Genomic DNA, 26,289 nt, shown 5'->3' with positions numbered 1-26,289 from the left:
ACGGGGGCCTCACCGAGCAGGCGGCTCGGTTCAGGGGTGGCTCGTGGTCTGGTAATACGGTCTTCATGGGCTGTCATAGAAGGTTCAGTTGTGAACAATGAGCCAGTAGATGGCCAGGAGGAGGCGACCAGCTGTGAAGATATAAGCCACTCTGTTTCTCCTGAGTTCTTGCAGGGTTAACAGCTAGCCCCACAAGCTTCTCTGTCAAGCTGTCTCTTCATCTCAAGCAATCTTGCTCAGTTCTAGCACTAATACAGTTTGCTGGTCACAGACAGTTGTGTGCGCCCACTTGAAGCACAAACAATTTGATATCCACGTTGCTAAGTATTCATCCCACCCATCCTGCCTACAGAAACAAAAACAAAACAAAAAAGCCTAGAAAAACTGAATGATATCTGACAAAGAGAAAGATCCGAGATGCCTACATGCACAACATTTTACAAATCTATGCTTCTGTTTTATTTCCAGTGGGGCCAAGTATATGTGATTATGTTTCCATGTTCTCAAATGCAGCCTTGGAAACGGATGCTGTCCCTCCCTCCCATTTTCCATACAAGGGCTGACCCCTGCTGACTTTACACCCAACCTATTTTGTGTTTACCATATGTAACCACTATCAGCAGGGGAGGAAATTCCAAGGCCAAGGTTTAACCTACTGCACTTGCAAGAATCCTCTCAAATAAAGAACATTCCTTTCACAGATGTTTTATGTTTAGCATTTCCCTGAAAATACTTGCCGGAGTCATGGAATTTCTAACCCACCAAGGAGATGTTGTGACCCTTGCTGAAATTTTAACAAGGATGCTCCATGCAGGGGGATCATGATGAGTGTGTGCGTGTGTGTGTGTGTGTGTGTGTGTGTGTGTGTGTGTGTGTGAAAGAGAGAGAGAGAGAGGGAGGGAGGGAGGGAGGGAGGGAGGGAGGGAGGGAAAGAGATCTACAAAAACAAAACACCTGCAAGATGCCTCTTATTAATTTGAGCTGGGAATGGAAGTGCAGAGAATGTGTAAGAGAGTTATTTATTCCCTATGACAATATGTGTTTGGAGCAAAAAGGTGTGTGTGTGTGAGAGAGTGAGAGAGAGAGAGAGAGAGAGAGAGAGAGAGAGAGAGAGAGAGGGAGAGGGAGAGAGAGAGAGAGAGAGAGAGAGAGAGAGAGAGAGGACAATCCTCTTCAGAGGAAAATTACAAGGTGCTTTAAAATAGGCTCGTAGCGGGGGATCAATACAATCCCCACAACAGCACACAGGGTTAGGAGAGGGGATCCCCATTCCATCTGGCAAGCTGCAATGCTTGTGCAGACTGACTGTTCATAACAGCACGACACTGAAATCCACCCCAAGTCTTGAAAACGATATCCTTTGAGAATATGTGGTAAAACATACTCCTTTTCAGAAGCAGAGGTATGTAAATTCAGATGTTTTATGATGTGGTGGCAGCTCAGCCATATTGCATCATACAGTAAATTATGTTTCAACCAGTCACTTCCAAGTTTCCACTTGGTTCATAAATAAAGCTTTATTTTATCAGCATTCTGGTTATTACTGAGCCACTCAATGTGTCTTTTTATTTCCCACCTACTGCGCTGCTGATGTTGTGCATTTATTAATGTGGCATTTTATAATGTTGTTGTTATATTTTAATATGCTGGGTGTGATGTATCTGTGCCCTGAGATCACATGGTAAAGGGCAGATTAGAACTGGGGGGGACGGGGACGTATAATTTCCATTTAAAAAAAAAAGAAAAGGATAGGAAGGAATTTATGGTTGCGTTCACATGACATTTTATTCCAGAATCTATGGAGACTGGGGACATGTTTTCTTCCTCTATGTAGATTGGCTGGCACCAATCAAAGCCCAGCTCCCTTCCTCCACAGGGCGGGGAGAAGCCAGGAGAAGGGAGGGAGGAGGCGCCACCGCAGTGTGTGTGAGGGAGGGGGGGAAATGGCACCTGAAAACATGGCAAAAAAATAATAATGGCACAGCCCAAATGATTGCACCGATCCAAGTGACGATTCCAGGACCATCCGCGGGCCAGATCCAGAGGGCAATTGGGCCTGATCCGGGCTGCAGGCCTTACTTTGCCAACCCATGGTCTATACTGACAAGATTAACTCTTGGCAGTTGAATTTTCAACAAATTGCGTTACTAGGACAGAACTTTATCTTGACTCCAAGAGTACCAACAAGTGCTCCCATGGGAAAATGATGCATGGTGCTTGGAAAGAAAAGCCTACTCTGACACTGCCATGAACTGGCCCTCACCAACTGGAACCCTATTCTGTTAGCCTTCCACACATGCCCTAACCCATCCATGACAGAATTTTACTACTAGTAAGAAAAATTATCACCTGATTTCTGCCTTTTCATGGTACCCTTTCATAATCTGACGTTGACTACCTGGCAGGGAAGAACTATATATGCAGCTCTGAAGTCCATGGAGGAAAAGGCATGTGTGATCACCAACCCTGACTGCTTTTAATCAGATAGTGCCAGGGTGGGAAGTGATCAAAAGGACACCTTGACCAAAATTGTGCCTCAACACATGACCCTCTACATATTTGCCCAGGTAATCTAGTTAATATTTTGTTATAAATGGAGATCAGGGCACTGTTCTGTAAGTATCTACAAAATAAACAACCCCATATGGTTCAAGATATTTCCCTTTCTCCACTGACAGCAGGGGCTGAATCATTCCCCAGGCCTAAGACATGTTCTGTGTTTATTATTCTGTGTTTGTATAATAGCTGTTTCCTGAGGTATTTTACTATCATTTCAGCTGACTCCTCTTGTGCCTAAACATCGTGTCACATATGTTTACAGTGATAAATCAACCTGAAATCTAATTCCAGGCACATTCGGGTAACGTGATTAAATGCTATGTGATGTTTATGTTTTATGGCATGCTCAAAATAAATCTGGGTGTTTTCCTCTGGAGCAGCTTCTAGATTGTATTTATCTTGAAACAAGCAACTGAAATGACAATGGTTCGTCAGATATTTAATTTTGTTTTTAATAGTTTTGTTACTGCAACTGTTGACTTTCTATTTCCTCTCTATTTGATTTAACGACTTGATCCTTATTTTTTAATGCATGGATTCGACCTGCATAAAACTGCGAAGTCTCAACCCTACCATTCTGCCTAAGGTTTGCAGATACCAGAGCGTTGAGAATGGATCCCAAGTAGTGAGCTTCACCTGAGAGCCAGTGTAACGTAACAGTTAATAGCTACATCCAAACTATACATTTAAAGCAGTATCATGCCACACATAAGACTTCTCCCAAGGAATCCTGGGAAATTTACTTCCTTACAAAAACTGGGAGTTGTTAGGATATGCCCTGCTTCCCTCACAGAGCTACAATTCCCAGAGTTCCACAGGAAGACAGGTTGATTGTCAAGTCACTCTGAAAACTGTTGCTCTGTGAGGGGAACAAGGGTCTCCTAAGGGCTCTCGGCAACCTTAACAAATCACAGTCCCCGGGATTATTTGAGAGAAGCCATGACTATTAAAGTGATACAAGAGTGATGCAAGAGAGCTACAAATATATGGTGTGGACGCAGACTTAGATTGCAGGACTTGGATTGAAGGGACCAAGGTTCCAATTCCTTTAAGCTCCTAGGCTGCCTAACCCATCTCCCATCTAACCTATCCTTGTTCTGAGGATTAAAAGATGAAGGCACCATGTACAATGCCTTTCACCCAAGGAGCTCATGCAATAGTGCCTTGAGCTCCCTGAAGGAAAGGTAGAAAATTAATATGTGCTCACACTTTTTTTGGTGCATGTGCAGTGTTAAAAACTCAAGGTATACAAGCTCTAGGCCAGTGTTTCCCAACCTTTTTTGGGCAAAGGCACACTTGTTTCATGAAAAAAATCTCGAGGCACACCACCATGCCAGATGGGGAAAGGTCACTTTTTACTTATGTAAAAAAAATATAAAAAAATAGTAACAGCATAGAAGGTAATGGTTAGGCTAGCATCCCTCTTCCAAATATGCTAGGTTTTTATTTGCAGGGACTGTTCTACATGGGAAAGCATTCAGCACTGTCATTCTCCCATCTGCCATCTGAATTGGTAATATTCTGGGTCAACTTACTCTGCTGCATGTGTAGATGAAAATGGCACCAAGTGTGGGGGAGGGGGCAGAACAGGTTTCAGATACAGGATATTAAGCATACACGTACTTCAGATTGAACTGGTTGCTTGCTTTGCAAGTTTTCATTTCCCAAATGACTGCCTTGGCAAGCGCAATACCTACCAGGCTCAACGCCGGTCTCGCGCTGCCGCTTCCCGCGCTCTCAAGGACCCGGGAGGAGGAAGGCGTGAAGGGAATCCCGAAGGCGCGAAAACCTTGCGCATGCGCAGGCCTTCCGCCTGCGACAGCCCAGTAGGCCGGCTGAAGCGAGCGGCGATGGGATGTGGGAGGGAGCTCGCTCGCCGCCCCGCGTGTGCCTATGTGGGGCACGTTACAGCCCCGTGACGTCAGCGCCACGCAGGCAGCCAGGCAGGCAGACGGCGAGAGCCCCGCGCTGGGCGGCCTCTCCTCGCGGCCGCCGCCCCGCCTCTCGCCGCCCGACTCGCCCGCCTCCCTCCCACGGCACACCAGGCAACGTCTCGCGGCACACTAGTGTGCCGCGGAACACCGGTTGGGAAACACTGCTCTAGGCACCAAAATGGCTCCTTAAACCAAGGTTACAGTTGCCAAAATGGAATGTCTACTTGCCATTTTGGGGCAAGATGTCTCTGAAGTCAGTGGTGCACTGACTGTGACCGATTATCAGCTAAACATATGACTAGTTCAGATGGCAACCCTGAGCTAGGTTAAGAACTTTGAGAACTTAAAGAAGAAAAGTCACTTGATCCAGAAACAGTCCACACATATATTGGTCTATTCTGACCTCTTTTTCTTAATGGTGACTATTCCTGCTCAGAAAAAGCATTTTGGTTCCTGAAATTCATCCCGGTTGTGCAGATAAAATATAACTGATAGGATTCTACAGGATGGCGTATTACTGTGTGAAAACAGTCAAGATCCAATGGTCCCTAGGGATGCACCTCTAGTTGGTTGAGAGCCAGGTGCAAAATTCTTGTGGCACCTGGCTAATTTTGAACAGAGAGAGAGAGAATGCTTTAAATGTGCCTTTAAGAAATGCTGTGTGTTGATCACAGAAAGGGCTCACTGGGCCCTATGGAAGCCTAAATTTTGCACTGAGGCCCAACTTGCTTCTTTGAGAAATGAGGCGGAAGTGGAAACACAAACCATCAAGCTGCAGTATTTAAAAGGTTAGGAACAAAAATAATGTCTTATCTAATGAAATATTGTCTTTTCCGTTGCTTATTCATAGATAAATATTGATCCAAACAGCTGTTGCAGAAGAAACAACTAGCTTTTTTTTTGTCGTGCTGTAAAAGAAAGCCATCAAACAGCGCTTAATAACACGCCTTTGTAAGCATTAAAAAAAATTAACGATGCGACAAAGGAAAAGAACTAAAAAGACCAATGTATCTATTTCTGGCTTTCAGCAACCATCAAAAGAAAGCTCCTCCTCTCACACCCCTTTTGGCAAGCTTCTGAAAAACTGGCCTGCTTTACCGAAGAACTTACTTTATGCAAATGTGGCAATTTTAAATGCACTATTACAGAAAACCTTGTGACCCCAGACATAGCTGTTCCTATAACACCAGTCATAATGTTCTGTCTCTCTATATTTGGCACATCGTTATGCATGACATTAATATTTTTTTAAAAAACTGTAGCAAACTTTGTAGAAAAGGAATCTCCCCCCCCCCCATGGTATTGTAAAGCAGTTGTGTTTTAAAAACAGCAAGAACCACCAACATCAGTATTACCATTTAATTACAAGGGCAGACATCTCAAAATAATACTTTTGACATGTTTAGTGGCACTTCCTGGTTCAAAACAGAACATCCTTTTTTACTAGCTTGGCTAGAATCCCTGTTTTGGTTAGTAAATCTCAGAAAACCAAGTCACAGAGCAACCTTGAAAGAAGCGGGGCGGGGGGCAGGGGGGGGGGAGATCTTTCATGAAGTATTCTCAAAGGCTAAATGGGCCAGGGAAACAAATTCTCATGTTAAGTTCCTCATTTTCTCTTGTACGGTCAGCTCCATGGAGGATGGTAGAGGTGGGGTGGGGGAAACCACCAACACAACAATTTCTTCTTGCACTGTTCTGCTCGGCAAACCAGACTGAAGTACAGTGGTACCTCAGGTTACAGACGCTTCAGGTTACAGACTCTGCTAACCCAGAAACAGTACCTCGGGTTAAGAACTTTGCTTCAGGATGAGAACAGAAATCGTGCAGCGGTGCTTCAGGTTAAGCACAGTTTCAGGTTAAGAACGGACCTCCGTAACGAATTAAGTTCTTAGCCCGAGGTACCACTGTACTTTATAAGCCACTGCTCTGTTCCAAGCCTGCAGCAATCAGAGGGCGGTAGGCCTGGGCGCTATATCGATGTATAACCCAGGACCAGTATGAGGAGCAGACTGCAATGTCGGTTTCCTCCCCCCAGAGGCGCTGCTAGCAGAGGGACTCAGGAGTGGGGGCTGCTTCACCAGCAATAAATCGCTGAGTGAAACCACCATCCCACTCTGCCCTCATACGATGGAGAGGGAGAAACAAGGTGTATCGACGAGGTACATCTTTAAACTACCCGACTGAGGAGTGTGCAGCTGCGCTTGCCTCAATCAAGCAGTTATAGGAGCCCCCAGCCCAGTGCTGGCTCCCGCAAGCCGGCAGCAGGGTGGGGGCTCCGTGAAACTGCTCAGCTCCCCGCAGCAAGCAGTTAAAGGAGGCCCGAGACTCCGCCCAATCAGGCATGAGCAGCAAGAAGCAAGAGCACCAGGGCTGTCTCAGCTGGGGGGGGGGGAGAGAACCTGCGAGCCCAGGTGAAACCGCCTCAGCTCTCAAGGGCAGCTGGGGCAGTTTCACCTGATGTCTCACGGGCAGAGGCCAATGCCCCCTGCCTCAAACATTGCAGTATATCGCCAAACCACAATGTTTGTCTGGCGATACACCGCCATGTTGAAAAGCTGATATTGCCCAACCCTAGAGGGCGGGAAACAATCAAAACAGCCACAGACAGGTAGCAACCACATCAATTTTCATCCTTCCCCATATTTCCTCAGTGCAACTCATACAGGTGGGGGGTGAGGAAAGGGAAGGAGAAAGAATGTGCGACCAAGCAGCAGCAACAACAACAACAATGGTGGTCATTATATCAGCAACAATGAGCATATGATGTTTTTAACATGTGCAGGGTTTGCTTGTCCTATACAGAGTTTCAGTGCTTTTGGCATATGCCTCAGCCACGGGGTGGAAGTTACCTTAAGGCTTCCCGTCGTCACAGCTGTAATTTATTATCTAAACCTTTCAAACTGGGGCTATTTTCTCCATGTCAAAAAGAAAGTTATTTGTGATACAGTGAGACAGTAATGTGTATTTTTGTACACTGCGTGACTTACCAGAAAAATCACTTTCAAATCAGTCATAATAAGAATGTGGCAACTCAAAGGGTGCTACGAGATGTGCCTAACTGCTTTGCTTTTGCAAAATATGGAGGCGACAGGTCACTGCCCCAGAGAGCTCACAATCAGAAATATGGCACAAGGGAGGCAACTAAGTAAGGGAAGGGAAGGTAGAGTGTCTCAGGACAGGCTGGGGAGATGAGGAACTTGCTGTCTTGCAGCTTTACTACCCAGCAGGAGGCAAGGTTAAAGAGATTGTGTCACATTATCTACCACTGCCCATCCCACATGCAAGCAATCATGCTGCCACTCTAGCCTGTTTGTCTTTTAAAGAAGTAGATCTACCCATTCTCTCATCAAAAGCTGTCATACCATATATTGGTGAGAATGAAGTTAATTTCAGTAGCTCTCACTCCCCAAATCTGAACTTTCTTCTTCAAGCTGGCAGCAAAACAACCCCTAATACTGCATAGCATTTCATGCATCTTATTTGTTCAGAATACTGAAGTCCCTATCTCTTCCAGCAGTTCAGTTGTTTACCTAACTAGTTTTGTGTGTGTTTGCGCATCTGTGTGCATGTGGAGGGATAGGGAGAGAGGGAAAGAGAAACAAGACAGCTAAGCCTAATCATTTTTCACTTCTTAAACTAAGGAAAAAAGTACTAAAGTACTACACAGAGCTAGGAATTCACCATTATAGCAAAAGTTCAGCAAGAGACGTGAATTATTATTGTTACTGTCCTGCATCAAAGTCCATTATGCTAATTTGTACAAACCAATTACAGCAGCACATCACAGCCACATATTTGATTGGGCTCTTGGTTACAAGAACTGTTTGCTGGCACTAATTTGAAAAGCGCTGCTTCCCTTTTCACAAATAAATATTTCATCACCCCTTTTAGCATCCTTTGGTTTTGTCAGATGTATTTGATGCAGTTTATCAATTAGTATATGGATATTTTAACCACAGAACTTTCTGAGCCAAAGTGAGTGATTTCATATTTACAGTAGACAAGATGGGGGGGGGGGACCGGGACCAGTCCCTGCAAATGAAAACTGGATCTTTTGTTTCAATTAATAAACCGAGAGGAGTGACCAGTTCATACTCCCTTTAATGATGCTTCTTTGGCTGCATTCAGATGGCAGTTTATTCCAGCTTCCTAACAATCCATTACCTGTAATTTTTAACACTTTATGTGATCTTCCATTTCTGGAAATCGAGTGGAATCTAGCAGTGAGTTAGTGCTCATTTCTGTGTTGCTTCCAGGAAAAAATCCATTTGCAATCCTGGAAACCCATAATGTTTGGGGGATTTTGCTTATGTAATTTGATTCTGGACTATGCATGGGGGGGAACAGAAGCACCATGCCTAGAAAGGGTCCAATCACATTTGCTGTTGTGTCATATCATGCCCACGGTTGTGAATGAATTTCAGTGCAACTTGGGTACCACAGTATAAAAGACCATTAGAAATCCAGACAGAAGTGTCATTATAACCAGGAAAACTAACACAATAAACCCCACATCTGAATAAAGTCTATGTCCTATCCAAAGCCCAGAGATTCATATCCCGCACCTACAGAGATTCATATTATTCCACATTCCTGAAACTAATGGGTCAAACCTTAAGTCCTAAGCATGGTGATGTTTTCTGTCTTCAATCACCATGTAGCTTTGTAAGGAAGGCAACGTGGAAATGGGTAACAATGGAGTGGAAATGTATAACAATGAAAAAAGGCAATTGTCTTGTTGTTTTGCTGTTGTTTTTCACACACTGAAGAATGTCCCAAAGTGACTCTCAGCTTGACATTAAATCTCAGTACAGTAAGATCATTAGAAAGCAATATGCTCGTCCAAAAATATTTATAAAATGACAAATCCTACACAGTCCACTTAAAGACGAGCACTAAAAAGCCAACACACACAACTTGCTTCCCTCTCAATTAATACACACCTGGGTGGTGGTATTATTATTATTATTATTATTAGTCTTAATCTACTACCTATAAGCAAACAATGATGGCACCAGACATACTTCCCTAGGAAGCACATTCCTCAAATGGGGAACTGCCACTGAGAAGGCGACTTCTTGTATTACCACCCTCCCCACCCTACTAAGAGGAGGCAGAAAGAGAAGGACCTCTGATGACAAATGGGGAGTCAGAATGAGTGCCAATGGGAAGAGCAAGGCTTGGAGTATTGGGTTCCTAAGTGGAATAAGCCTTTAAAGGTCAAAACCAGACAGCGCAGTGTTAATACGCTCCTATTGTCTTATCGCCCATCAATTACCCATAATTTGTGTTAATACGCTCTGTCTTATTACCTATCAATGACCATATAGAGCACAAAACAGTCATGTATCAAGACTTGATACAGGAGGAAGATTCTTTTATAAATATGTTTTGATTCAATCAAGTGAATGATACAAAAGTGACAGAAGATCCATATAATCAGGGCAACCAACACTAGACTGTTAAGATAACTAAAACAGATATTTAAGGGAAGAAACTGTGGTTTGGCATAATGGGGAGAATGTGGTGGAAATCCTATAGGACCAAATAACAGATGGAAAAAGTCAGAATAAATCATAGTTTAGAACTAAGTTAGCCGGAAGCAGATAACTTGGAAGCAACATAATTTAGGTTATTTGTTTAAAATCAAATGTTATTGTAAAAACAACGCACCATCGACATAAAACAAACGAACACCTGTGTATGAACTATACTTGCATCATGCATGGAACTCATGCATGAACAACAACTGAACACATAGCAGTAAACATTTGTTAACAACATACATCGGAAGCTGATTTACACAGATCCATCGAGCTCAGAATATTCTGTAGTGACTGCCCTCTCCAACATTTCACACTGTCTCCACTAAAGGAAGTTGCAATTGCTTGTATCAACTTGTAACTAAGTTTCTGGGCAACTGCTGCAAACAAACCTGTCTGTCTTACAAGTAAAAAAAACCTATGCAAAACAGACTGCAAAAATTGACGTTTTGAAGGCCTGTAAACTGCAACAGCTTACTAAGAAATCCCTTTTTAAAAAAAACTTTCTATGAAAGGAAGGATATTAAACCGTGTAACAAACTTTCTCCTCTTTCTGACCAGATACACACAGGTTAATAAAGGCACCAGAATATCTACCATCTAAATGAATAGTGGGTGTTCCAGAAAGCATTGTGTCGTAAATCTTCAAATATGTACGCTCTTGAATATATGTTTTTTCCTAAGCTTGGCACACCTTAATAACGCTTTTCTAATCTAACAGGAAATCTCTAAAGAAGATTCAGCACTCTTGAGTTCAACTGTGTCTAAAAACAATAGTCTTGTGGCACCATGAATACTATAATAATAGAATTTATAAGATGAAATATACTCTAGTTCACAAAAGCTTGTGTGATGATTTGTTAGCCTTTAAAGGTGCCGCAAGACTCTTTATTGGTTTTGCTGCAGCAGACTAACTTGGATATCCATCTGGAAACTGTATTTAACATTTTTGCAGACAGGCCGTAAGCCAGAATTAGTGCTTCACACATAGTATTTGTTCAAATAAGCATCTTTTAGGATAATGACACCCCAGTAGTTACTGCTTTCTTAGCCAATACACTCTGGATGGGAGTCTAATCTCTGCCTACAAATGAGGGTGGGGTACCATAATGCGGGCATAATATAGATCTTAAAACCTGATGTTGAATTATTGCTATAATTAGAAATGCAAATCATTCACACAGATCACTGCTGCCTATGGTATTTGGGCAACAGTTTTTTACCCATACAAAAAATTAACTGCGGAGACTACTAGATCTCCAGCATAACAAAACATGAAGTTCAGAATTACCTGTGCCAATCTGGAAGCAATAAATCTTACAAGTGATTTATGCCTCTAACACCTTACTAACCAAGACCTCCAAGTCTTTAACTGTTAAGCTATTCTATATCAGAGCTATCCTATGTGCCACTTGTGTTATTCTGATTCTTATCCTGTTTTAGCTTTGCTGTGACAAACTACTGTTTTAAACTGTAGTTTAAATTGCCGTAACCCATCCTGGGACCTTAGGGTGAAAGGCAGGTAATTAATAATAATAACAAAATATAAATAACACTGGGTGCCCTCGCTGACAAAAATAGCAGAAGCCCACACTTTTAAAGTACTGTGCACTTGTAAAGTATTATGTGGTTTTATCTTATACCTTAACATTATATACCCATGGTTCACTTCAAGTTGATTTGCTTGAAAAGCGAGTATAAAGGCTATAGGGAATTTGTTGCACCCTAGGCGGCCTTGCAGCTGTCAGGGCAACGAGTGGGGTGGAGGACAGAATGTATGAATTGATTTCTCCAAAGATGACTTCGCTGCACCATAACTAGGTAGTGACTGGCAGGCCTGCAATAAACCCCATAAAAATGGCTTGCTAGAGGCTAGCCAGAATGAGGGGGAGAATCTGTCCTTTGATTCGGTTACTAGCAAGACTGTGATGCTATCCATGATAGATATGGATAGATACCATCCGCCCATAATACTTGGAAATGTATTACTTACTCATTTGCTTTTGTATATAAATGTAACATTTTGTATTGGGAACCCATACAAGCAGTCGGATGTGAAACACAAATACTCCCTTGCTTGAGAAAGGCAGCTGTAGACCTGCAAGACCCACCCTGTAGTTATACAAATGGTGGATCAGATCTGGATAGATTTCCTGGCATATTTCCATGTTAAAATTCCCCACATTATATTGGCAGATTCCCCTTTAAACATGTAGCACAGCTTTACACCCACCCGTTTCCCAAGATAGCTTGAACTTAAACACAAATTTCATTCTTCTCAACATTTGTGTTTCTTTTGATCCCTGAAATCAGGCAGGGAAGTGCTGGGGGGGGGGGGGAACAAACGAGCGCGCACACACACACACACACACAACCGATTCCTCATTGTTTCAGCAACATCCTAGTGTTAATCACTTTATAAACAATTTCAGTTTCCTTCCCTTCCCAAAATATATATGTGAACAGAATGGGATGATACACACACTTTAAATAAAAGCTTCAAACAACCAAACCAAAAATACACTTTAAATAAAGGAGGCTCTTATTACTGTGCCAATTCCTGGAATACAGGAATTTAAGTAATTGAATTGTTGTTTTTATTTTGATTGTGTATTTTGTGGTCTTAAATTTTGATTTTATTATGGGAACCGCCCTGAGACCTTCGGGATAGGGTGGTATATAAATTCAATAAATAAAATCAAAATCATCATCATCAAAATCATCATCATCATCATCATCTCACTAACCTTCAATATCTTCAATATTCATTAACCAAATTTAGAATTAAGTACATTTGTGTTTTAGAGCTGGAAATGAATGTTGGCTTTTTACAAATGAGTTAACAAATGAATTAGTTTCAAATTTCCTTGTATATATGCAAACAAGGAAAGAGTATTCATGACAGCACACTGATCTATAAATAGGGCTTGTCAAGTGTATTTCTGAACGCAAATTTGAAACAGAGCCCAAGAGAGTCAGACACACTCTCTCTCTCTCTCCAACTATGTAAATTTACATCTTTCTGCCAGCCATAAATTTCATAAAATAATTCCTTATAAACGGTTCCCAAGGATACGACAAGTTGTGGTAAATTGCATTGCAAAAGAACGAAACAGAAAAGTGCACCGCTACATACACACAAATAAACATTTAACCTATTTATTTGTTTTAAAGTTATTTATACCACTCTTCCTAAAGACATCTAAAGCAACATGCAGACATAAAAAGTGTAAAATATGTAAGACAAATCGAACTAAATAAAAATTATCAGCACAAGAAACAGGAGCACTAATCTACCAGCCACTTAAAGTTCATTGGAAAAGAAAGGTGCCAACAAGCCTTTGAAAAGATGCAGTAATAAGACCACATGAAACTCTTAGGAGAGGACATTCCAAAGCACTGGGGCCACAATGGGAAAGGCCCTGTTCCTTTAGAGGACCAATCTGATCTCCACAGAGGTGGAATTCAAAACATTTCACTGGCAGATGTCAACTGCTGGAAAGTCCTATACAAGAGTATGAAAAATGTATTGGCTGTAGATGTGCAGTCATTAACTACTATAATAGCTTTTATACAAAAGTGCTATAATGTCTCACTAAACAACTAAAAGGAAGACTGAAGAGCTGCTCCTAAGAACATATTCAAAATAGGATTGTTGTGTGTTTTAATTATGTACATTGTTTAGAATTTTAATCTCTATTGCATATACAGTCATACCTCGTGTTGTGTCCGCTTCATGCTGCGTCTTTTTCCATTACATCCCGCGGCAACTTGGAAGTACCAGAACGGGTTACTTCCAGGTTTCGCCGCTTGCGCCTGCGCAGAAGCGCCAAATTGCACCGTGCGCCTGCACAGACGCAGCGCTTCAAGTTACAGGCATTTCACATTACGGATGGGACTCCGTAACGGATCCCGTCCATAACACAAGGTACCACTGTAGTTTCTAAGGCATGGGCCCAGTTCAGTCAATCGGCAACCTTCGCACAATTGTCGGAGCTCATGAATCAGCATGCTTATGATTCATCAGAAGTTGTGTAGAGAGGATTGCATGGTTAGAGACAATAGATGTGCAATTTTGTGTGAGCATGGCAACCCTTCCCCCTTTTAGTCACTACAGGGATGCAATTTGTGATGGTCATGTATGAATGGTACCTCACCAAGGAACTAGGTTCACAGGAACTCACCTTCTCATAAGCCACAAGGTATTGCAAGCCTACACTCACTCAGACAGGTGATCATGTGACGCCACTGGTCACTGCAACTTCATCATAATATGGTGAAGTATGCGTTTGAAAATGCAAATTGGTTAAATTTTATTTTGGACTGTTAACAGTAAAATAAGTACTGGGAATATTGTTCCCATACGAAATTGTTTAATTAAAGAGAGCGAAGATCTTGAAAAGGGCCTCGTTCCTAGGTTGTGCCCCAACACTAGGAAATCACCTTTTCAGGCACAAAAGCTGTTGAGCTGCTGAACAATGCAAGAATTTCTACACTGTCATCAGTTCTATACAACCAATTTTCTGGGTAACTGAGGATTTATTTGCATGTAACACACCTGTATACACAGGGATGCAAATAAACCCTCAGTCACTCAGCAAATTGGTTGTACAAGAAGACAATTATCCCAGAACACCGAGAATCATGATTAACAGTCCAAAAATACAATTAGCAATCCAATTTAACCAGTGCCTGGTTCCATGGGAAGTTAGTACAGGGAGAAAATTGTTTCAACCAGCCTTCCATTCAGGGAGTAAGACGCATTATAGTAATCCATTCTCTTGATCAACAAAGAATCCAAGATGATGCTATTAAGATGCTTTAAGGTATAAAGATCATTTGGGATTTTCAGGCACTACACACTCTGATTTCTTCTGATTAGGAGCAAACTATAGTCTGTTGCTTTAGCTGTACTGAACAACCTATCATTTGCATAGACTATGGTTTGTCAGCAAACCAGGACTTTAAATCATAATTTGAACTGGAATTATAATCCTGATTTGCAAATGCAGAGCTCATTAGACTGGAATAGACCATAAAGTTATCAAGTCCATTGCCTTCCCCAGGGAGCATCATCTATACCTAACTCACCTCCTTAATTAACATTGACCATCCAGCATAATCCAAACTACAGAGCAAAACAAGAATAAACCAGGAATGTTACTTTAGATCATTCAAGCAAACGAGCAAAGATATTTATATCTGAGAATTTGAATGCTCTAGCTTTCTTTGGACACAGGTAGTAGAAAAGGAAATGTGGAGGCTAGATGGAAAATGTGCACACATTTTTCAACAACGTTGTGTTTTGCAGGAGCGTTCCATATTGGGATTAACAGTTGCCGCAACAAAAATATTTTATTTTCTTGGAGAGGTATTTGGTGTTGTTGTTTTTTTTAGAAAGGTTGCCTCCCACCTTCATTCAGGCAAAAAGCACACAAACTGGTTTCTTACATATCACACCACTCATTATTATTTTTAACACTTACTTTAAAATGCATCAATTATCCAACTGTTTTTTCTCCATGTATCTTAAAAGCGATCAAAAGCTTGCCTCCCATAAAGTAGCTTTGTTCTCTTACTGACTACCCCAGCACAAATATCATCCTAAATTGGGGGGAGGGGGGAGCATACCATGTTGTTGTTTTTTTGGAATACAAAGGCATTTCCCCTCCCCTTAATTAACTTGGCTCGTTTGTGAGGATCTGTTTAGCCAATCTAATTATTTTGATTCCAATTTCCAGCCTTATCAGGGGCTCAGTGGTGCAAGAAATCAAAATGCCTGTCTTCTCCATATGTGGCAATCTAAAAAGCTAACTGCTTCTCATTTGCTGAGCCATCACTGCATGGCCCAGGGGGCCCGTCAGAATACAATTTACGGTCAGTCTTCTAGAGCTGGCTTGAAAGGGTTTTCCCCATGTACTGAGGCTGAGCATTTCATATTATACCATTTCAGATATGCTGCTTCTTGTTGCATCATCTGTCAAACCACAGCAAATTCAAACAAGGAGCAGTGTTCTAGGAGAGACTTAAGCAAGTTCCTCCATTTATTTATTTATTTTTTAAAAAGAAAGGTATCAGACACCTTTTATTTCAATATACTTTAAAAAGTCACAAAACCAACCTTGAAAAAGCCCTCTCGGTGGGACCAATTTTGTGAAACTCCGGAGCAGTAAACACACAGCAAAAAATAGCAACTGGGCAGAGGTTAATTTCACTGAGGAAAGACCCACTGTGAATGTAGCCAGCCAGCTGTCATTTAGGCCCATGTTTATTGGTCTTCTACATCACATAACCAACCTCAGAAACTTCTGGGTTGTGCTCCATCACAGCTTCGTGTTACATGAACATATCAGTTTCTCCAAGGAAATAGAATAACACAGAAGCACTGTGGCCGGCAAAAAATATGCAAGGTATTTTACGAACTCTCGCGCAAGCCATAATGTTGGCTAATATTTAAACGCTCAGTTCAGCCAATCAAGGATTTTGGCATTTTCCTTATGGGTCAACACAGACTCTCTTCCTCAAAATTAAAAACTATACAGCTCTTGCAAGGTCAATGTCCAACAGTATTAGTAATAAAAATAGTATCAATTAAACGCCACAAGCATAGTAAGAGTAATTTGCATGTTAGCGCAAGAGCTGTAGGCTTTTATTTTCTCCCATTTTTATTAGAAATATAATATGTTTGGCAAGCTGTCTGGCCTCCCTTATGATGATGAATGCTGTAACAAACAATTTGCTGTATCTTTAGAGAAATGGTCAATTCAATTACATTACGCCAGAAGCTCTCCTATCCCTCTTTGCCAAATGTCTTTGCTGTACCCTGCTACAGACAGCCCATTTGTATTCCAGCACAGTAGGACACTTGTTTTATTGACGCACACAGCTCTACTTAGGTACTATCAACAGAACACTATTTCACTCCTCCAGCTCTCTGTTTCCTACCTGCACGTCCATACGCTTCCCCCCTCCGATTATTAGGATTTTCAGCTTTAGTGACTCCAATGCATACGCATTGTGCCTGAAACCAAGAAGCTATCAGCAAACAACAACAACAAAATACTTTCGCTTCCAATTATGGAAGAAAGCTCTTTTGGGGAGCTGGAGGGGGGGCGTCGGCAGTAGCAACACTTTCCAATTTAGATGATTTAAACACTGCAATTAAAGCAGGGCCTCAGATTCTGCCTTTGAGAGCACACCACTAATTGCTTCTGTTTCCCCTATTACTGCAGGAGCTGGTTTTCCTCAAAAGGATCAGCAAAAATGAGAACAGCAAATGCGCACACATGTCAGGCCAGGCCCCATCAGTAATAAACTTATTTTGAGGTCACCTGAAAAGGATGCCCACTACTTATACTGCAAGTTCCTCCTCCCTTCCTACCCTCATCCCCCCAAAACTATCAGTCAAGGAATACCAGTTTAGCAACTCATTAACTACAGTCTCTCTTTTAATTTACTTTGGTTGGTGAGAAAACAGCACCTGCTCTCCACTACAAAGACTCACTGTGTGCAAAAAGGAGAATTAGCATTATGTCGACAGCTTCTGATTGGAGCCAAGCGAAATCCGGAGAAATATAAACCTATTCCATTTATCACAGGCACAGAATCATCATAAAAAGCAACCTGCTAGTCCCCAGGAATCACTTAAAACACCCAACCTCTAAACGAGCTTGTAAAACAACAGATTGTTCTTTGAAAGGCGTCTACTTCTAAATGCTTCAGCAGTGGTCATGATCAATTATCGTATTTACAACCTTGTAAAGCAGCAGTGTCTATATATTTAAACACCTAGGCTAGGCCAAGCACATGGACTAGAATTCCTCCCTGCCCCCACTCAGCAAGATATACAGTAAATCTAATAAGAAACAAGAGAGATATTTAACCATGGCTGCAAACTTTCATCTGTTCATTAGTTACAATTCTGCTAGTTAATCAGCTTAGTGCTAATTATTATCTGTGAGGACAACCACTTAACTGGTGGCTCCAGGAATTCAGGGCACACTTTGTTTTGTTTTACTAACTATCACTCAAAAAAGACCACAGCAAACTGGTTAACAAGGCCGGTAAACCAAAGTTTGGACATAACAAAACTAAAACTGCTCTGCTGCAATTTCTCTCATCTTATTATGGCTTGTTTTAAGTGGCAAATGCGTATTGCAATCAAATAAGTGAAACAAAGCAAAACTAATGTAAGTCTATACACAGTTGCATGAGAGCAGGCCTCAACGCAGATACTGTAAATTTCCAGGATTAGCTGCTCATGTATTTATTTCTTAAAACTTACAGGCAGCTTGGTTATAAAAACAAACACCCAAACAATCCTCCAAGTCCAAGCTGTTTACAAAAATGTAGTAAATGCTACATTTACTCAAGGAATACAACCAGTTGTTTTAATTCAACAGGGTAATAAACAATAATACATTTCATAGAAAAGTGGAATTGTGCTGTATGTTAATCTCTGTAGTAGAGGCACCATAGTTAGCTTCACTATAGGAAATGCAACCTTCACTCACTGCATAAATAATATGAAATCATAGCGGTTTTTGCAGTTTTCTCAGGTTCAGTAAATACTGGTGCAGCAGAATAACACTGGATATATCTTGATCACAATAAATATAGTTGGTATAGCAATCAGTGGCATAAACGCCGTAAATTGGACATGTTCATGAATGGCGTTGGTTCCCATGTAACGTCAAACCGTGCAGTTTGCCATCCTGGTTTAGAGGGTTTGTGAAAACCATAGTTTGCAGTTTGTGAGGGGAGTCCAGGAGCTCTTCCATATAGCACCAAACAATGGTTTGCAATTACATTTAATTCAACTCACTGTTAAGTTATTCAGGCTATAACTTGGAAGATGGACATTTGCCCAGTGCATTGGACAGAACAGCAACAAAGTTCCATTTCATTAAACCTGAATTCACTCTATAATTCCCAATGAATAAGACTAATTGCTTTACATATTCAAGTACAATACACACTGGACATATTCCAACAAAAGTTAAGCTATTTTAAGCTCCACTGGTTTCAATTGATCATGCCCACTGCAATTATACAATAGGAAAATAATTTCAGTAATTCACTTACTCTGGGGGAGGAGGGGATGCTGTCAAATCCCCAGCTTTCCCCAATTTCACTTCAGGCCAGCTTTCTCTCTTTTGATACCCTGTTCAAAACATAAACACAAAAGCAGATTTATTACTACTACTCAAGATTAGAACTACTCAAAATACTCTAAAAACTGAATGAACAGAAGCAAAACCATATTATCCAAGGATACCGTCAATCAAAAAAGGCTGCTCAGATTACTCTTTGCATAGAGGTTGTTCTGAGTTTCACATTGATCCCCATTATTTCTGCCAAGGTGGAAAGTTGCACAGATCATGTTGGCTGTGTTCAGATGTAATGACAAACCATGGCTTACCTTTATGAGAATGAGCAGGTATGAGTCCTGATGCAGTCATATACCCCTTCCTCCCTTCTTGCACAGAGAGGTAGGAATCTTCTGGTCTCAGTTTGTGGAATCTTAGTCTCCCCTAGTTCACCATCACTGTGCAAGAAGGGAGGGAGGGGAGTTTGAAGAATAAAAAGCCACAGTGTGCTCTCATGGCACCATGGTTTGGAGTTACACCTGGGCAAAGCAGTAGTGCCCTTTTTAAGTGTAGAAACTGAAAGAAGCCTTGAGCACAGATATAGCTTATATACTCCTTATGGGGTAGTTTGTCCACCTTTGGTTCCCACCCTGCACTCAGCTCTCACTTGTGGCTCCTAGACACTGTCAGCATGAGACAGTGGCCATACCAAAGGAAACAGCTTCAACTGGCCAGCTAAACCAGGTCAGGGTAGCCGATGGGTCTCAAACCCTCAGTGAAGTGGGGACCTTCCCTGCATGTGAAGACAGGCTCTGGTGGATTGGGCAGATGAGACCAATAGCAGGTCCAATGGCGAAAGAGCCAAGCACCCGTGCGCGTTAAACCATAGCTTATTTTAAATTATGGTTTAATGTTTGGTGAAAACCAACTCACTGGCCACAAATACAGAGCTTGGGCAAATCATTTTACTTTGTCTTCCAGCACTGCATACCATTTCTCAGTTCTAGCTGCAAATACATAATACTGAACTTAGCAAGAGTGGGAAGCAGATTCTGGTTGCATTAAATCTGTATGCTCAACAACTGAAAACTTGATTATAGGATACAAAAGTTAAATGATGGTTTGTGCCCTGGTAAAAATTGGCTGGAATTAATAACATCCATGTTGCATGAATTGCTGGAGTTAATAACATCTATGGTGCATGGTGCATTCCACTGTCCTGCAAGTGCTTTCCAAACACAAAAGAGCTGTATGAATCAAGTATTCATGTGCAGAGGCTGAACCATGTGGCTGCATGGATTCAATTTTATTTTGGAGAGGACAACAGTTCAGTAGTCCTGCTATGTCATCCTTCAACTACTCTACACGTTTGCTCTGAACAGCTGCTTTCCTTTCATTCTGATGACAATGGCTACTATTTATACCGGGGGCAGGGGGAGTGCTCCTGCCAATTCATCTGTGACAAGCTAGTGTTGAGCTGAATCATAAGCCCTAGCTTCTCAATCCCACTCGTGGTCTGTAATGCTCCCACTGCTTCCATCAATACTTCATGGCAGGGGCTCTGAAGATGGGCAAAGGTGACTCATTGGCCCCGTTCAAACACAATGCTGCACATCATAGTGTATTAATAGCAAGCCACACAATCTTCTCCCCTCTCTTTTTCTGTGGTCATTGAACGCTTTCATATCCAATTTCCATTAATCACAGTCTAGCATCTCGTCAGAACCCTAAACTGTGGTTTGTTATCTATGGTGTGGTTAAATAAATCTGCCTCGTAATCCATGATGGTTTGTTTCAAACTTCAGATTCAGACAATATAACAAACAGTAGTAACCTAAGCTGTAAACAAAATCTTCCAAACTCCTCCCCACAATTTGATGAAGAAAGGGTGGGTGGGAGAACCTGAGACTCACTGCAGCTTCATACTAAAATGATGGTTTACCATGGCATTTAAACTAGATCATTGTGTTGGTGGCAGGGAAAGGATAGCATAGCACAGGAAACAGGGACTTTCCTAGGCATTTTACTGACATCCCCTCTCTTCAAGCACTGTGCTACCTACAACTCACTTCTTCTGCAGTTGCAAAGGTTGGAAACAGCCCCAGAAAAGCAAGTGAAAAGCTCAGTTGGGGCAAGTTGAGTCTATTGAGCCTCACATCCTCGTGTTCATCAGAAGTACAGTGCTACCTTGGGTTAAGAACTTAATTCGTTCTGGAGGTCTGTTCTTAACCTGAAACTGTTCTTAACCTGAAGCACTACTTTAGCTAATGGGGCCTCCTGCTGCCGCCGCACCAACGGATCACGATTTCTGTTCTCATCCTGAAGCAAAGTTCTTAACCTGAGGTACTATTTCTGGGTTAGTGGAGTCTGTAACCTGAAGCGTATGTAGCCCGAGGTACCACTGTACTGAGTTTACTGAGTTTAGAATACTTTAAGTCAGAGGTTTTCAACCTTTTTGGGCCCACGGCTCCCTTGACCAACTACATTCTTTCTGCGGGACCCCTGTGGGCCTCAGGAGTCCAGTTATTTCACTCCTTGCCTACAGAGCTGGCAGTCCCTCACTGCTTTTCAAACTTTCTCCCTTGTGAAATGTTCCCTCAACCTCCTCTGCTCTCCCTTCTCCCTGGGAGTCCTCCGGGCAGCCACTGCTGCCACCCCAGTCTCTGAGCTGAGAAGTGCCTCCTCACATTGCCCCCAAAGGGGCCTGGGAAGCACCTCCTGGTCAGCCCCAGAAGTACCATTCGTCTGGGGAGCTTGTAGCCAGAGCTGCTGCAACAAACAGCTGCACAAGCCTTTGGGAGGCAGAAACACAAGAGGAGTGAAGGAAACACAGAAGCCAGTGTTGCCCACGGCCACCATTCAAGGCACCTCAGGATGCCACGGCACACTGGCTGAAAACTATTGCTTTAAGCTTAGAGAAGGCAGTATGTAAAGTTTAACAAACTGAAGGACATCATCCTCTTTCTACACTCCTCCCAATGGGAACATGCAGATGGAGACAGATATAACCCTGCTTCAAGTCATTTACATACTGTCGTCTCTTGTACATTATTTACTACAAAGCTCGATGACTAAGCTCTTTGGTGACAAAATGGCACTGAACCACTGGTATATAACAAGTGGACTCTTTATTACTGCTTTTGCAATAATTTAAGAAAAAAAACTATATTGGAAAGCAACTACTTTTGCCATTTTTATGGACGTTGATTGTTTGTTTACAGATAGTTGCTTTGGTGATATTATGTTGTGTTTTTATGTTATAATTGCATAACATATGATTGTGTTATGGTTATGTTATGATTGTAGTAGTCATTGTTTCACCACCCTGTTCATTGTTTTAGTGTATGAAAAAAGTCAAGACCCAAGTATCCCCAGACCTACACCTCCAGATGGTGGAGACACCAGGCGCCATCTTGGCAGCTTCACTTGGTTCAAGTGGCCAATAGCCAGGTACAATTTCAAACACTGCTTTCAATATCTATTTATTGTTACATTTACATCCCACCTTTCCTCCAAAGAGCTCAAGGTGGTGTGCATGGTTTCCCCTGTCCTCATTTCATCCTCAAAACAGCCCTGTGAATTAGGTTAGGTTGAGAGGCAATGGTGTCACGCAGTGAACTTCATGGATGAGTGAGGGTTTAAACTCTGGTCTCCCAAGTCCTAATCGAACACTCTAACCACTACACAATACTGGCTTTCAATATGACCACTACTGTAAACAAAACCCAACTAAAGAGACTTACAAGATACATAATAATTTCTATTCAGAAGAAGGAAAACTTGTCATAAGAACTTAACCAATTTTTATTCAAGTAAAATAATCATCAGTGGAAAACATTTCGGTATGCAACTTCTTTCACAAATGTTTACTGCAGAGAACCTTGCCTCTAGAATAGTGCCTATAACCCCTTTCAGGGTGCAGGCTCCCCCAACCTGATAACCTCCAAATGTTTTGAACTACAACTCGCATCATCCCTAGCCAGCAGTGACCAACATCTGCAGGGCACCAGGTTGGCAAAGGTTAGCTTAATGCATGTATTTCCTAACCTCACATCCTTCCTTCTGAAAACATGAACATGGATACCAAAATGTCCCTCCTCACCCCACCAAAGTATGGTGAGCTGTGAAAGAATCTAGATAGACGTTAACTGGAGATCGTCCTGAAAATACTATCTGAAGAGCCAGCCAGAGCCCTAAGGCATTTCATGCTGATATGTTTCTGTGCTGGGTAAGAATTTAGTTGCAGCATGCTCCAACTGCAGACTAAAATCTCCTTAAAACAATTTTCCAGTGACATTACCTGCTACTTTGGTTCAGTTCAGTTCAGTTCAATTTATTGTGTCTCGCAAACAGGCATTACACACATGAAAATAATAACACGAATATGTTTACATTCACAGGACTACTTAAATACCAATAATTTGCAAATGTGTAAGTGTATTAGCAAAATCCTAACAAATACTTACAATCAACTGTATTTGAGATGCATTTCATATTTTATATGAGGCTGTAATGCTATACTCACTTACCAGGGAGTAAGTCCCGTTGAACTCTGTTGAAATTGAGTATAGGATTGCATTGCAAGAGTATTGTAACTGTTTTGACTTGGAATCCATTTGGTGTAGGTCCACTGATGGACAGTATCTATCAGCAGAACAGCTAAGTGGGCAAACTCCCCTCCACAGGAAACTCCAGCCCCAAAATTGTCTCCCATACATTCTCCCATTTTGTCATCAGACATACACCTTTTCGATGCAACCACTTTTAATGTTTTGTTGTTACCTAGAGAACTTTATTAGGTGACATACGAATACTGTTAAATAATACATTAAAGCTACATTTTATTTTAGAGACACATAATTGCACATATAAACCAAAAACCCGTAATGTTGGTCTATAAAAACTACTGGGGTTTTCTTCACAATCATCTGCCTGTTGCAATGAGCTTGAATAGGGCAGAGAACCTATTTGCTCAAAGATGTACAAATAAATGGTTACGTCAACATAGCAATTATGCAACATTTTCCATCCTTAGATGTCCTAATACATAATAAAGGAAGTAATGATTAACTCAGTTTTACAGAAGCTTAGCAACATCAGTGCTATAAAGACAACATTTTGAAAAGCAGATATGTAGAACGGCTTTATGTTTGATGCAAACAGCTGAGAGGATACAGATGTCAGGACTGGGCCAGATCAATGGATACAACCATACCCAAAACTCGCCTAGAGCAGAAGTTGCTGGACTATGATTCCCATAATTCCTGATCAGTAGGGCTGATGTATGTTGGAAGAAGGCTACAGGACTTCCCAACCCTGCCCTAGAATATGTTCTTGAGCTTGAGAAACTGAAGCCCGAAGGACAAAAATGCAAAGGATTCTGCTCTTTTGATCAGGCATGGGAAGAAGGCCTGGGCAGTCCAAAGGCTTCATACTTCCTGCCAATCTCAAGGGCCAGTATTTTGCCCCCCATTTCCATTCTGAGCCTAAGCGCACACAGGCAATGCTTGACCCTCTTCTGCTTAAAGCCTCAAAGCCCTTGACTGTAAGAGTGGTTTATGCTTCCACTTATGCCTTTGAGTTGCGCTTCCTCTTTTTAGGGGTATGAAAGAGGGTCCCTCCTTCCCAGGAGAGAAGTGAAAGCAGTCATAAAGGCCCAGAATCAGATGTTCTCTTCTTCAGCGGACATGTTTTTGATGGAAAAAAGACCTTTTTAGGGATTCCAAATCATAGTACAGTTGTACCTTGGTTGACAAACGCCTTGCGACTCAATCGTTTTGGCTCCTGATCGCAGCAAAACTGGAAGTGAGTGTTCTGATTTGCAAACATTCTTTGGAACCCAAACGTCTGACACTGCTTCCTTGGCTTCCGATTGGCTGCAGGAGATTCCTGCAGCCCATCAGAAACCGCACTTTGGTTTCCGAAAGTTTAGGAAGTCGAACGGACTCCCGGAACAGATTCCGTTCGACTTCCGAGGTACCACTGTATTAGAATCATAGTATTGTAGAGGTGGAAGGGACTCTGGGGATCATGCAATTCAGGAATATGCAGCTGTCCAATACAAGGATCAAACATGCAACTTTGGCATTAACAGCAAAGAGGCTCACAAGGAAGACAAAATGCCACATGTGGGCTGCCCAAATTTATGTTGGGATACGCACTTACATCAGAAATACGCCAGAAAATGGCCCAATGAAAAATTGCCAAAAGGGGAGCATATTTTGCAAGGAGAGAGCAATATTTACAAAAAGTGCTAGGTACCTGTATTTGAAGTCACCACCTAATTCAGCAATTCACTGACTAGCCCATTAATGAATTATGCTTCATAGTGAAACTATTTGAAACAGATACCAAGCAAAGTAATGTTGATGTTGGGCCCTACATTTTGTTTAATTATTCATCTACTCTAATTGTGTTCTAAACCAGAGAAGGGGCGTCATCCTTCATTGTATACAAAGATCTGTGCAACTTCATGTTCATTAATATTCTGTAGTACCCAACTATTATTATTATACATTATTATGCATTTTTCAGAAAGACCCAATTATCCAGACCCTAGATCCTGGGATTATTGAATTATTATTCTTCAATTCAAATTAAAAGAACAAAGAGCAGATTAGAGTTGTAATAAAAATGAGTTTCTTGACTAAAACCCCATTCTAAAAATCTGTACAGTAAAACCTTGCACCCCTCAAAGTCTATAAATAGTTATACAATTCTGAACCAGTTTTCTTTCTCGTTATCTTCACTTTCTGGCTTAAACACCATTGTTCATCCTATTGCTCCTGAATATTAAAAGTGCATTTTAACCATACAAGCTCATCAGGTCATGGCTATTATGAAGTATGCGTGCATGTATGTATATTCGTATGTATTTATAAAGCATTCGTGCCCTGCTTTTCCATTTAAATTTCAGCCAACAAAAAATATACCGAAGATTAAGCACACAGGGATATAAAGTTTAAAATAAATAAATCACAAAACTGATTTAAAATATTTATATCTCAGCTTTCTGTAAAATGCTCAATATAGCATTCCAGGAAATATAAAAACTGACAAACAGTTCAATAGGCCAAATGCCTTTTGAAATAAGGTCTTCACAAGATGGCAGGAAACCATCTCAGAGAAGGGAAGGCAAACTTATCCTGGTAGGGAGTTCCTCAC

The 26,289-nt window shown here is 41.6% G+C and overlaps 1 protein-coding gene across 3 annotated transcripts in view; it reads right to left on the bottom strand.

Annotated features, from left to right (window-relative positions):
• TBL1X (transducin beta like 1 X-linked) overlaps window positions 1-26,289 on the bottom strand; it is a 129,075-nt gene that overhangs the window by 70,005 nt on the left and 32,781 nt on the right. For all 3 annotated transcript variants that reach the window (XM_083502009.1, XM_083502008.1, XM_083502007.1), the window contains exon 2: window positions 19,121-19,199. The gene's annotated coding sequence lies outside the window, so the exon portion shown is untranslated. The remainder of the gene's footprint in view (window positions 1-19,120; window positions 19,200-26,289) is intronic.

The sequence above is a fragment of the Podarcis liolepis genome, assembly GCF_965112155.1.
Source record: "Podarcis liolepis genome assembly, chromosome: 4".
Lineage (NCBI taxonomy): Eukaryota > Metazoa > Chordata > Lepidosauria > Squamata > Lacertidae > Podarcis > Podarcis liolepis.
Note: the sequence above shows the minus strand (reverse complement) of the source record. Positions and strands in the feature narration are given on the sequence as shown.